General features: G+C 43.8%; 1 protein-coding gene across 1 annotated transcript in view; it reads left to right on the top strand.

The window, feature by feature from the left end:
• PRDM16 (PR/SET domain 16) overlaps window positions 1-12,435 on the top strand; it is a 627,415-nt gene that overhangs the window by 180,382 nt on the left and 434,598 nt on the right.

Genomic DNA, 12,435 nt, shown 5'->3' with positions numbered 1-12,435 from the left:
TTTGGATCTAACCAAAGCTTCATCAGGGGCCGGAGTGAGTATATCACCTGTTGAATATGCACCAGAATCTTTGCTTCTCTTGGATACTGGGTGGGTCGAAAAGCTGTTCCTGCGTGAGCTGCTTGGATTAAGCACATATTGGGAAGCAAACTCAGAAAGCAGCATGCCCTGGTGGAAAGTACACGGGCCTGGGAGTCAGAGGACCTGTCTTCTAATCCTGGCTCTGCCACTTTCCTGCTGGATGACCTTCAGCAAGTCACTAAACTTCTCTGTGCCTTAGTTACCTTATCTGCAAAAGGGGGATTCAATCCTATTAATAATGATAATTATGGTATTTGTTAAGAGTTTACTATGGGCCAAGCACTGTTCTAAGCAATGGGGTAAATACAAGGTAATCAGCCTGGACACAGGCCCTGTCCCACATGGGGCTCACAGTCTTAATCCCCATTTTACAGATGAGGTAGCTGAGGCCCAGAGAAGTGAAGTGACTTGGTCAAGGTCATATAGTAGACTAGTGGCAGAGCCAGGATTAGAACCCACATCCTCTGACTCCCAAGCCTGTGCTCTTAAAGCCAGTGCTCTTGTCACTAGGTCATGCTGCTATTCCCTCCTACTTAGACTATGAGCCCCAAGTGGGACAGGGGCTGTGTTCAATCTGATTAATTTGGATCTACCCCAGCGTTTAGACTGTAAACCCATCAGTGGGCAGGGACTGTCTCTATCTGTTGCCAATTTGTACATTCCAAGCACTTAGGACAGTGCTCTGCACATAGTAAGCGCTCAGTAAATACTATTGAATGAATGAATGAATGAACAGGACTTGGCACATAGCAAGTGCATAATAAATACCATTATCATTATTATTATTATTATTATTTTGAAATGCTGAAACCTTTTGGTCTTCACATGGATTCCATGTAAATTCATTGGGCATTAGCAGGAATAGAAAAGGTATTGCCCGCGAGGGAATGAAACACCTTTCTTGACATAGAGGAATTTAAAGGAAAGTGAAGAGAAAGTTGTTTTATTTGTTTGAAAGAAAATTCACAGTGGAAGTTTTAGCTGAAACAACGTTTTTTCCTCTCTCAACTGATCAATTAGGAGTTTATTTAGATGTCAGTTACCAATGGAGAGATAACAGAAATAAAGGAGGGGTTTTCTCACGTTACTTAAGTGGTCCCCTCAGGTAAAGAGGTGCGGTTGTTCATAAATTGACCTCCTGACCTCTTAATCACTGACAAATTAGCCCGGGCTTTGTTCTCAAGTTTTCATTGTGTGCTGTTATTAAACAGCCTCATTTCCTTTCTATTGGGACTGCACCCGACGGAGATGCAGTAATGACCCCTTTCATCAGGCTCAATGAAGACTGCACAAATGTCTCTATGAACAGCCTTGGAAGACTCAAGATCATAGGGGAGCCTTTGGGTGGGGATAAGACCCCTGGCTTTTAAGTGTCACAGAGAAGAGGGCATTCTTTAGGAAGACTTGTCTTTACAAACTAATTTCCTGAGAAACCTAGTTATTCTTAATTTCTCCCTTTGGTCTTCTCAAAGGAACAGTGAGCATGGATTCTGGGTGATGGGGTCCAGGTGATTCATTCTATCGTATTTATTGAGTGCTTACTGTGTGCAGAGCACTGTACTAAGCGCTTGGAAAGTAACAAGACCTAGTTGGAAAATACCAACGTTATTATTGTTATTATTAAAGTACAATTCAGCAACAAATAGAGGCAATCCCTGCCCACAAAGGACTGATAGATAGATCAGCCTGGTGCACTGTGATCCAGAAAGGAACGGCTCCCTTTGATTAGAAGCTTCATAAGAATGGTGAAGGAAAGGCAAAGGCAGCATCTGGTGCAGCAAATATCAAACAAGACAGTAGTGTGTGTGTGTGTGTGTGTGCATGTCTGTTTGTGATCAGGGATGTGGGTTTTCATGGCAACCCCCACCCCCTATGTACACCCACTAATGGGCGAATTTCACTACCTGCGGCATCTTCTTTGAGGAGGTAGGCCATATGTATCCATCTATTAGGAATTGATGTTTGTGGGTGTTAGGATGCAGAGATTTCAGCCTAAATAAACAAATAATCGATCCCTTTTACCTGAGACATAGACTGTCTTTTGGTGATATCAGTTGAATTAGGACATTTCTCTGGAAAATGTAGTGGGAAGGTTGTATCATATGACTGTCTCAGAGATTTCCTTCTAGGTAGAAAAAAGTCTCCATGGTTTCCTTAGGTAGGGCAGATTGTCAGGACTGGCAGGCAAATTCACAAGACCCCACTGGGTGGTGTGGATGAGTAAATGAGCTCGGATTCAGATCTGGGGAGTGGTGGTAGGAAGAAGCTGTCTAGCACAAGGATTCGGATGTGGATTCCCTTGGTAGGCCAATATACGCGTAGTCTATTCACGGAGTCTTTGCTGTTTCCCTTTATATGCTTAGACTAATGACAACTTCTCTGAGGCAGTGAGTTTTCTTAAGGAGAGAATGATGAAAATGATACTTTGTTCCATTTGAATGGAACATAAATGGTTTCGTGCAATCTCCGGAGGCCGGGGTAACTTCTGTTTTCCTCTGCTGCACTCTGAGTTACTGTTTCAAGCAGTTAACCGTCTGAGCCGAGGTCTAGGTTACTAATTGGTGTTTTAGATGCATGGGCCGTTTCGGCAAGTGGAATTCTGTAACTGCAAACTAATGGGAAGACCCGTGAGAGTTTAGCACTTCTAAATATGAAGGCCCAAAGGAGTCTGGAATGCCGTCGCTCCTCTTCGGGATTCTGGATGTTTGGACTCATTCAGCAGGGAGAGACTTGGTCAACCACTGAAGAATCGTGTACTCAGGTTGGTAGGAAATGTCTGGGTGTGTGTGGACAGTCCACCAGTCAATGGTATTTGCTGAGTGCTAGGCACCATTTGGGAGTGTACACTAAAAAGAGAAATGTATGTTTCCTGGTCTCTAGGAGCTTGTGATCTAATGGAGGAGCCTGTAGATCTTTATTGATAGATCAGTAACATGGAAGGAAGCATTACAAACACCTCAGGACAAAACTGCTGAATAAATAATTGCATGAATCAATGAATACATAAGTAAAAGTATGTTGAGGAGAGAGTGAAAGTACACTCAAAAAGTACACCAGTGTTAAGGGTGGTGGATGTTGATCTAATGAAACTTTGGTATCGCGAATGAACTGTGGAAGGATTCCTGGTGGAGGTGGGATTTTAGTTGTTGATAGATAAAGAGAGCTGTAGTTTGACAGATTTGTGAGCGTGGTTGGGGAAAGAGTTTCAGGCTTGATGGGTTAAGAAAGATTTGGATTCATTCATTTTCCTTGATGAGATACTCGAGGAAAAGTAGTAATAGTATTTATTAAGGGCTTACCTGTTGCAGAGCGTTATATTAAGCACTGGGAGAGAATCTAGGAAGGGGAATGAGAAATAATAATAATGTTGGTATTTGTTAAGCACTTACTATGTCCAGAGCACTGTTCTAAGCGCTGGGGAAGATGCAGGGTAATCAGGTTGTCCCTCTTGAGGCTCACAGTTAATCCCCATTTTACAGATGAGGTAACTGAGGCACAGAGAAGTTAAATAACTTGCCCAAAATGATCTCTGTCCCTCAGTATGTGTTTGGGAAAGGGGATTGGGGGAGGGAAAGGGACAGTTTAAAAGGGAGAGAGGTTAGCTGATTCATCTCTATCCATGAGGTTGGGTAACCAGGAGGAAAACCAGTGCATGGTTGCTCTAGATATCAAGGTGTGGCTTTCAGAGTTACTTGTGGTATTTATTAAGCTCTTTATATGCCAAGTGTTATGCTACAGCAGTGAGGTAGATAGAGGATAATCAAATCAGAAACAGACCCTGTCCCACATGGGGCTCCCAGTATAAAAGGTAGAGAGAGCGGGTATCTTTCTTCACCCTTACAGATGAAGAAACTGAGGGCCAGGGAAGTTAAATACTTACCGAAAGAAGCACAGCAGGCCAGCGGCAGAGCTGGGAGTAAATATCAAGTCTTCTGACTCCCAGTTCCATGTTCTTCCCACTAAAGTACATTTCCACAGAGGGGGAAAATTGGTCTGACACAGTCATGGTGTTGATATTGGTCATATAGTTATGTGAGGGAAGGAAGCTCTCCTCCATCTTCTTCCTTGTTCAAACTTTCCTGACTTTCATTGTTCCTGGTAGTAGTAATGGTATTTATTGATCACCTACTGGGTACACTACTCTATATAAAGAATTTGGGAAGGCACAACAGAATAAAGATGCATTTCTTGCCCCAAGAAGCTTGCAATCTATTGGGGGAGATAGACATAAACATGATTACAAATAGAAAAGTCAACATAAATAATAGATTGATCAATAAATTCTCCCCCTGGACAGTAAACTCATTGTGGGCAAGGTATGTGTTTACCAACTGTGTTGTACTGTATTCTCCCAAGCATTTAGTACAGTGTTGATTGATTAAATACAATCAATCATATTAGAGTGTCTATTCTGTACAGAATGCTGTACTAAGCACTTGCAAAGGATAAGAAAATTCATAGAAATGATCTCTGTCTTCAAAGAGCTCACAATCCTGGTAGGAAGGTGACACTAAAATGAAATCACAGAGAGGAGCAAGTCAGTATGCATGCATTACAGTGAGAGAGAGAGAGAGAGAGAGAGAGAGAGAGCTGGTTGCTCAAGGCCTTAGGGGCACATGAGTGCTGAAGTGGCAGGAGGGGAGTATTTATTTAATCGTATTTATTGAATGCTTATTGTGTGCAGAGTACTGTACTAAGCGCTTGGGGAAGTACAATACAACAATAAACAAACACATTCCCTGCCCACAACAAGCTTACAGTCTGGGGGAGGGGGAGACAGACATAAATATAAATAAATAAATTGCAGATGTGTACATAAGTGTTGTAGGGTGGAGAGATGAGGCATGAATTGGGAAAGGCCTCTTGGGGGATATGTGAATTCAGAAAGGCCTTGAAGATGGGGAGAGCAGGAGTCTGGCAGATATACAGGAGAAGGGAGTACAGTGTAAAATTGAATACGCAGATATGCTCAAGTTTCTGAGGATAAGGATAAGTCCCAAAGGGCTAGAGATGACTGAGAAGATGAATGACTTGTGGTGATGGGAATTTATAGGGAAAGTCTTGTTGGAAGAAGAGGGAAATTTAGGAGGGGAGAGCTGTGGTCTGACAGAATTGGGATTGATGCCCATTCCAGTCTCTGCGCTGGGGCACTGACCAAGGAAAGCTTTGCCACAGTCTAATAGAAATGTGCCTCAAGGCTGAGTCGGGAGCTATCGATTGTTTCACACATGCATGCCAAAGTCAGTGAGAACGCTCTCCCAAGGGCCACCTCTAGAAGGTAGGTAGATATTTGTTTCTACCCATCCAAGGCACTTGTGGATGTGTGTATAAGAAGTTATTTCATTCATTTATTATGGTATTTGTAAGTGCTTACTCTCTATCAAGCACTGTCCTAAACTCTCTAAACCGTGAGCTCATTGTGGGCAGGGATCGTCATTCTTATCGCTGTAAATACTTTCCCAGGTGCTTAGTACAGTGCTCTGTGCACAGTAAGTGCTCAATAAATACAACTGAATGAAAGTGCTGGGGTGGATACAAGTTCATCAGGTTGGTAACAGACCCTGTCCCACATGGGACTACAGTCTAAGTAGGAGGGAGGACAGGAATTAAATCCCCATTTTTCAATTGAGGAAATTGAGGCACAGAGAAGTTAAGTGACTTTCTCAAGGTCATCTAGTAACCAACTGGCAGAGCTGGGATGAGAACACAGGTCCTCCCATCTGTCAGGCCCATGCTCTTTCCACTAGATCATGGTGATACATGCTATTACTTGTTTGGGTTTCTCTCATAAATATATTTATGTCTGTCTCTTAGAGAGTAAGGAAGAGAACAAGTCTTGTGCTTCTGTTGAACTTCCCCAAGCTCTTAGTACAGCGCCGTTGCACTAAGTGGATGCTCAATAAATACCTCGATGACTAATACTCGAATGGAAATTGACCGGGGTTTTGAGAAGGGATAAGAATGAAGAAAAGTAGCCCAGTCACATCGTGTGACTTTCAGCCATTCCCCCCAACAAAATCTGATGCAAGATACCTTGATTTAATATATTCAAAAGGCTCACCTCTTTGGATTAAAATATAAAAATTAGTGAGTGGTGTTTTAAGTGAGGATTTCAAGGACACGTTTCATTTGCCCTGATTAACCGTCATAGACTAGGTTAATCATAGGTTAGGTTAACTCTAGTTGAATATGAAACCCTTACCTTAGAGAAGCAAGGAATAATTTCAAAGAATAGCTCCTTGTAGGCGGGGAACATGTCTACCAACTCCATTATATTGTATTCTCCTAAATGCTTAGCACAGTGCTGTGCACACGAAAAGTGCTCAATAAATGACGTTGGTTGACTGAAGGATGGAGGAAACTGTAAGAAGAATTTATTCAATGGAAATTGTATCATTAACACACAACACTTAAACAGACCTTGAGTGACTATTTGTCTACATGTGGCAGGATGTATCCCGGTGACCTCTGAATGGTTCTGTGACAGATTGGCACATTTTGTGCTATGACATTTTAATCAAATGAAATACTTCAAGATGATTCATAAATGAGAGGTTAATTTACTTCTACTGTGAGATGGTAGATTTGATAGGGCACCCAGACACATGGGTATTCCAATCGAACACCTCTTATGCAAAAATAACAAGAATAACGATTATAATAACAACAATAATAATGATAATAATTGTATTTGTTAAGCACTTACCTCGTGCCACGAACTGAAATAAGCACTGGGGTAGATATATGCAAATCAGGTTGGACACAGTCCCTGTCCCATATTGGACTCACAGTCTTAATCCCCATTTTACAGATGAGGTAACTGAGGCCCAGAGAGGTGAAGTGACTTGCCCAAGGTCACACAGCAGACAAGTGGCAGGCTGGGATTAGAAACCAGGTCCTTCTGGCTCTCAGTCCTCTGCTCTATCCACTAGGCCACCCCGCTTCTCAAGGTGGGGTGGGAGGGGTGAGGGTAATTGTCAATATTCAGCATGTCAGCTTCCCGCAGAGATATGGCAAGCGCACCGTGCCTGGGAGACTGGGAACGGAAGACTGGGGAAATGGAGGGCAGGGAAGCAGTAAGTTTCAATAAAGCAATTAGGAAACTCTCTTTGGATTTTAACGAGCAAAGATTTGCTCCAGGTCATGTTTCAGGCGAAGGTTCGCTGGGTGGCGGTTTTCTCTAAATTAGCGCCCCTACCCCTTGTCTAAATAATGCCCCCGCCACAACTCTATAAAGACCGACGATCCATATGAAAATATATGCTATAATTTTGGCCTTATTATATAATGGCAATAATCATAGGAGGGATCCCGTTAACGTAATTGGAATCAAGGTACAGTGGCCCCATATCAGGCACAGGGTGTAATTGAAGGATTAACTTGAAACCGCAGGACTCCTCCACAAACCGGTGGGTGGACCTAGTCTTTCTTCAGGGGCCCCCCAAATCCCAAGGTGCTTATCTCACTATCCAGCCTTGCAGGAGCTCACTCAGTACAGTCACTTTTTCCACTCAGCCATCGACGGAGCCAGGATGGTCCAGCCCAAAGGCCATAGTTGGCAGTCAAGTGGTGAGGTGGGGGGCAGAAGGGATTCAGGCCTTGATTTGCCCTTCACTGGTGGTCTTCAGGGAATGTGTCCTTTTATTTTTATATTGTACTCTCCCAAACGTTTAGTACGGTGCTTTGCACATAGTAAGTGCTAAGTAAATACGACTGAATGAATGAAAAAGGAAAAGAGAAATTTGGAGCCGCGGGCTGGCTTTTCTGCAGTTCCCCGGGCCGGCCCGATTAGCATCTCTTACAGAAAGTTCTTTCAGTTCAGGTTCACAGAATTATTTCCCTGTTATCTCCGCCGTCTACGGGCCGATTGTGTAGAGATTTTCACAGCGCGGCTCTGTTGTTTGGGAGAAAAAGGTTCTTCGCATTGCATTGTTTAACACGCACTGGCTCCGATTCTGAGCCGTTCCATCTGGTTTCCTGGTTCCTTCCTCTTGATAGGAACGAGGTTTCCTCCGTCTCTCAGCCCGTCGGGGGAAGGAAGGTGGGAGGGTGGGGGAGATGGCAATGTGTTTGTGGGGGGGAAGGGGTGGGAAGGGGGCAGGAAGAAAGCCCTTATTAGCTCAACACTCCAGTCCATCTCTAAGAGCCCAGCCTTGGCGGTTTCTGGAAAATGCCATCTATTCTGAGGCCTTGGACAAACTGTGTGAAAGAATGTATTCAAATGGAACACCTCAATTTTCCACTCTGCAGAAAGCAGTTTGGGGGAGAAAACATTTTGTCTCTCCCTCGTCCACCCGCCTCTTTTAAAGATGTTGAAAGAAAAGCGAGAGTTGAAATGTTTAGAGGACGTGGAAGAGCAAATTTCAGTTCTCTCTGATGAAGCCGATTTTTCTTCCTTCCTCTGACCCTCAAGCTCCCAGAACCATGGCTGTGTTACCCTTGTCTTCCTCTTCAGAGCTGTATAGTGTAATGGATTTCTTTAAATTAATAATGCGTAGAAGGAGATTTACACCACATTGCTAAAATATTGTCTTTGCCTTTTATTCATGCGTTTGTCACTGTAGTCTCTAATAGAGGTATTCAGAGAAGGGATAAATAATGAAAGGGGAAAAAAATTCTGTCATCGCCCAGGACCATTTGCAAATTCATCACCAATATTCTTTTGGAAAGAAAGACAGAGGGAAATGAAAAATACACATCAGCCCTAATATATCTCGTTGATTTCCTTCCCCCGTTTATTCAGATAACCTACTTGGAGCGGTGATAGAATGGGACCCTGTGGGGCTGCCATTTCTTCTGAAAGGGTGAGCCTGCTGCTCCCTCCACCCCGCCGCACCCTGTTCCCTCTTCCAACCTCTCCAAGTCTTCCAGCTGACAGACGGGAGGGGGCCAAGCAGGCTCCAAATGAGAGTGTTTCCCTGGGGGACCCCACTTTCCGTTCTGCTGGGGTGAATCGAGTTTCTTTTAGAGAGCACTCCAGGAGGGGTGGGAGAGGGGGATGAGGGGGTGCGCTTCATAATTGCACTTGGATTTCCTCCCTTTTTTCACCTCTTCCTCAGCCCCACGGCACTTATGTACATATCGGTCATTCATTTATTTATATTCATGTCCGTCTGGCCCTCTAGACTGTAAGCTTTTTGGAAGCAGTGGACATGTCTACCAACTCTGCTATATTGTACTAGCCCAGGTACTTATTACAGAGCTTTGCACACAGTAAATGCTCAGTAAATACCATTGATTGATAATTCTCTGGCTGACAGAATGGAAGGGATCGTTCTTTTCGAGGACAGACAGACTTGCTGGTACTGCTGGAGTTCTGATTTAGAATGATTTAGAATGAATCTTAAATAAAAATGAAGTTAGCCTGGACTTTTGGCTAGAAGACCTGAGGAGCCGGGGCCCGAGTGTCAGCAGATCTTGGTTCTAGTCCGGCTCTGGCCTTGGCTTGCTGCAGAACAGTGGGCAAGTCATTTAACATTTCTAGACCTCAGTTTCCCCATCTGTATAGTGGGGATAATGATTTGGGATAACGATCACTGCCCCTCTTTAACTCCCAGGGATGTGGTGAGGCTACAATGAGCTAAACCATGTGAAATCACTTTGGACAAATAAAAAGTGCAATATGAATCCAAGCAATTGGAAGGCGCATGTGATTATCTAATTAGTTAATATGCCAAGCAGTGTTGGGGTAGATGAAAGATAATCAAATCAAATCAGATACCGTGCCTATTCCTCATTTCTCACAATCAAAGAGATGGAGAGGGCATGTGTCTTATTCCCATCTCAGTGTCTAGCGCTTAGAACAGTGTCTGGCACATAGCGCTTAACAAACACCATAAAAAAAATGATGAGGTAACTGAAGCAGAGAGAGGTGAACTGTGTCTTATTCCCATCTCAGTGTCTAGCGCTTAGAACAGTGTCTGGCACATAGCGCTTAACAAACACCATAAAAAAAATGATGAGGTAACCGAAGCAGAGAGAGGTGAACTGCCTTTCCCAAGGTTACACAGCAAGACAAAGACAGAACTGGGACTAGAACCTAGATTTTTCTGACTTTCCAGACCATTTCTTGGGGTTCTCCATAAAGGGCCCTGTGGTTAATGACACGGAGAGCCGAACTTCCTATTTCTAGAGAGTCAGGCAGTGGGGCCACTCAGCTGAGTCAATCATCAGGGAAGGAGAAAAATGAAATATCCATGTTAAGAACCCCACCTGGGCTCCTGGCTGGATGGTGCTCTCATTCCAGAAGGAGTCTGTTTAGAAGCAACCATCCAAAGGGAAGCGAGAGAAAGAATGTAGTAGCAATTCTAAAGGGGAGAGACAGGATGAAATGTATCACAAGATAATAAGAAAATAAACCATTAAAATGCTCTGTTTTCTATTATCATGTGGTTTTATGTTAATGAAGTTGTTCCAAGCCTGCTTGAGTTTAACTCGAGCGGGCGAACATGAGTAATCTGAAAAATATGTGGGGATGAGGACCCTAAGTTAAAAAGTCTGTGGAATTTTGTTACCTTCCATGCTTTTCAGAATCCTATAGAAAGGGATTCAGTCGATACTAAAGTTTTCCCTGAGCCTCGATCTCAGCTCTCCTGCCTCTGACCCTTTGTTCATGTCATTCTTCCCACTTGGAACTGTCTTCCACTTCAGCTCCATCAGACCACAGCTCTCCCCAGCTGAAATCCCTCCTCCTGGAGACACTCCCCGATTCATTTCTCTTCTTCGCAGTTCATCTCCTCTCAACTCCCACCAAAACTGATGCACTCAGCCTCCTGTAGCACTTCAGAGCCTAGATTTACTGACTCTTCTGCCTAACCCTTTATTATTCACCACTCTATCCCTTCACTAATGATAATAATCATGGTATGCGTTAAATGCTTACCAAGTTTCAAGCTCTGGGGTAGATAAGAGTCAATCAGATCACACATAGTGTTCTCTTCCTCCTAACTAAATTATTTTCTTTCGGAAAGTCTCCCCTGTCAGACTGTAAGCTCCTTGAGGAGTGGGATCATGTTGTCTATCTTTATTGTAGTCCCACACGCCTTGTGGGTAGGGAATGTGTCTACCAACTCTACTGAATTGTACTCTCCCAAGTGTTTAGTACAGTGCTGTGCACACCAAAGGCACTGAGTAAATACCACTGATTGGGAGTGTGATGAATTTAGGAATGGGTGTAGAGTTTCCCTTAAGGGGGCTGGGTCTTGGGAAGAGGAGCCCCAGTCAGGAGAGGAAGGGTTTTATGGAGATGCTAGATGAGCAAAAATTCCCTTCAGGGAGTTAGAGCATGACCTGGAATCCAGGGAAAAAGACACTATTGATCAGGCATAGGAAGCTATCGATCGATTTCCTCCCCTTTTGTCTCAACATCTTTGAGTGGATGCTCCTTGTTCTGATAAAATACCCAGAACAGCCCACGTGGGGAAGACCACAGTTCTGACCTTCTGGGGAAAGTCTTGAAGTGCCCACTCACTTTAAAATTGAGTTGGGATTTTGACTTCGGCCCAGTGGTCCTTTCAATTGGTGGAATTTACTGAGAACTTCCTGAATGTGAAACACTGTAGGAAGCGCTTGGGAGAGTTCAACAGCAGCAGGAAATACGTCCCCTCCCCTCCTGAAGCTTATACTCTGATGGAGAGACAGCTGCAAATTAATTACAGATAGCGATAGCAGGAGGGAGAACAAAGATAAAATAGGAAGAGATACAAATATATCAGAATGAAATAACTTAGCAAATAACTGAATGGCCAAATAATACCAATGGTCCAGTGCTCAGTGTCTGCCAGTGATGATGTTGGTATCTGATAAGCGCTTACTATGTGCAGAGCACTGTTCTAAGCGCTGGGGTAGATACAGGGTCATCAGGTTGTCCCACGTGAGGCTCACAGTTAATCCCCATTTTACAGATGAGATAACTGAGGCACAGAGAAGTTAAGCGACTTGCCCACAGTCACACAGCTGACAGGTGGCAGAGCCGGGATTCGAACCTGTGTCCTCTGACTCCCAAGCCCGGGCTCTTTCCACTGAGCCATGCTGCTTCTCATGGCATCAGGATGCTCAGCGGAGCAGAGAGATTTTTGCCCTCCTGAAAATTTAATTGGACCTGATTGCGTACATTTATTTTCACATGTGTAGACCAAGCTCCCTCTCCCCACATTCCATGCACCAATTCATTCCTGGATGAAATCTGCCAGCAAAATTTCTGGCTCCCTTTGCCAGTTAGGTGATTGACACTTGGAGATGCTCCTTCTTGCATAATCCGCTGCTTGACCTCTTCATTTCATTAATGATAATAATAGCAGTAGTATTATGTGCTTCCTGTGTGCCAAGCACCATGCTAAGCAATGGCATAATTAC

This window comes from Ornithorhynchus anatinus, chromosome 5 (assembly GCF_004115215.2).
Source record: "Ornithorhynchus anatinus isolate Pmale09 chromosome 5, mOrnAna1.pri.v4, whole genome shotgun sequence".
In the NCBI taxonomy this organism is placed as follows: domain Eukaryota; kingdom Metazoa; phylum Chordata; class Mammalia; order Monotremata; family Ornithorhynchidae; genus Ornithorhynchus; species Ornithorhynchus anatinus.
This window is presented reverse-complemented; position numbering and strand designations above follow the sequence as displayed.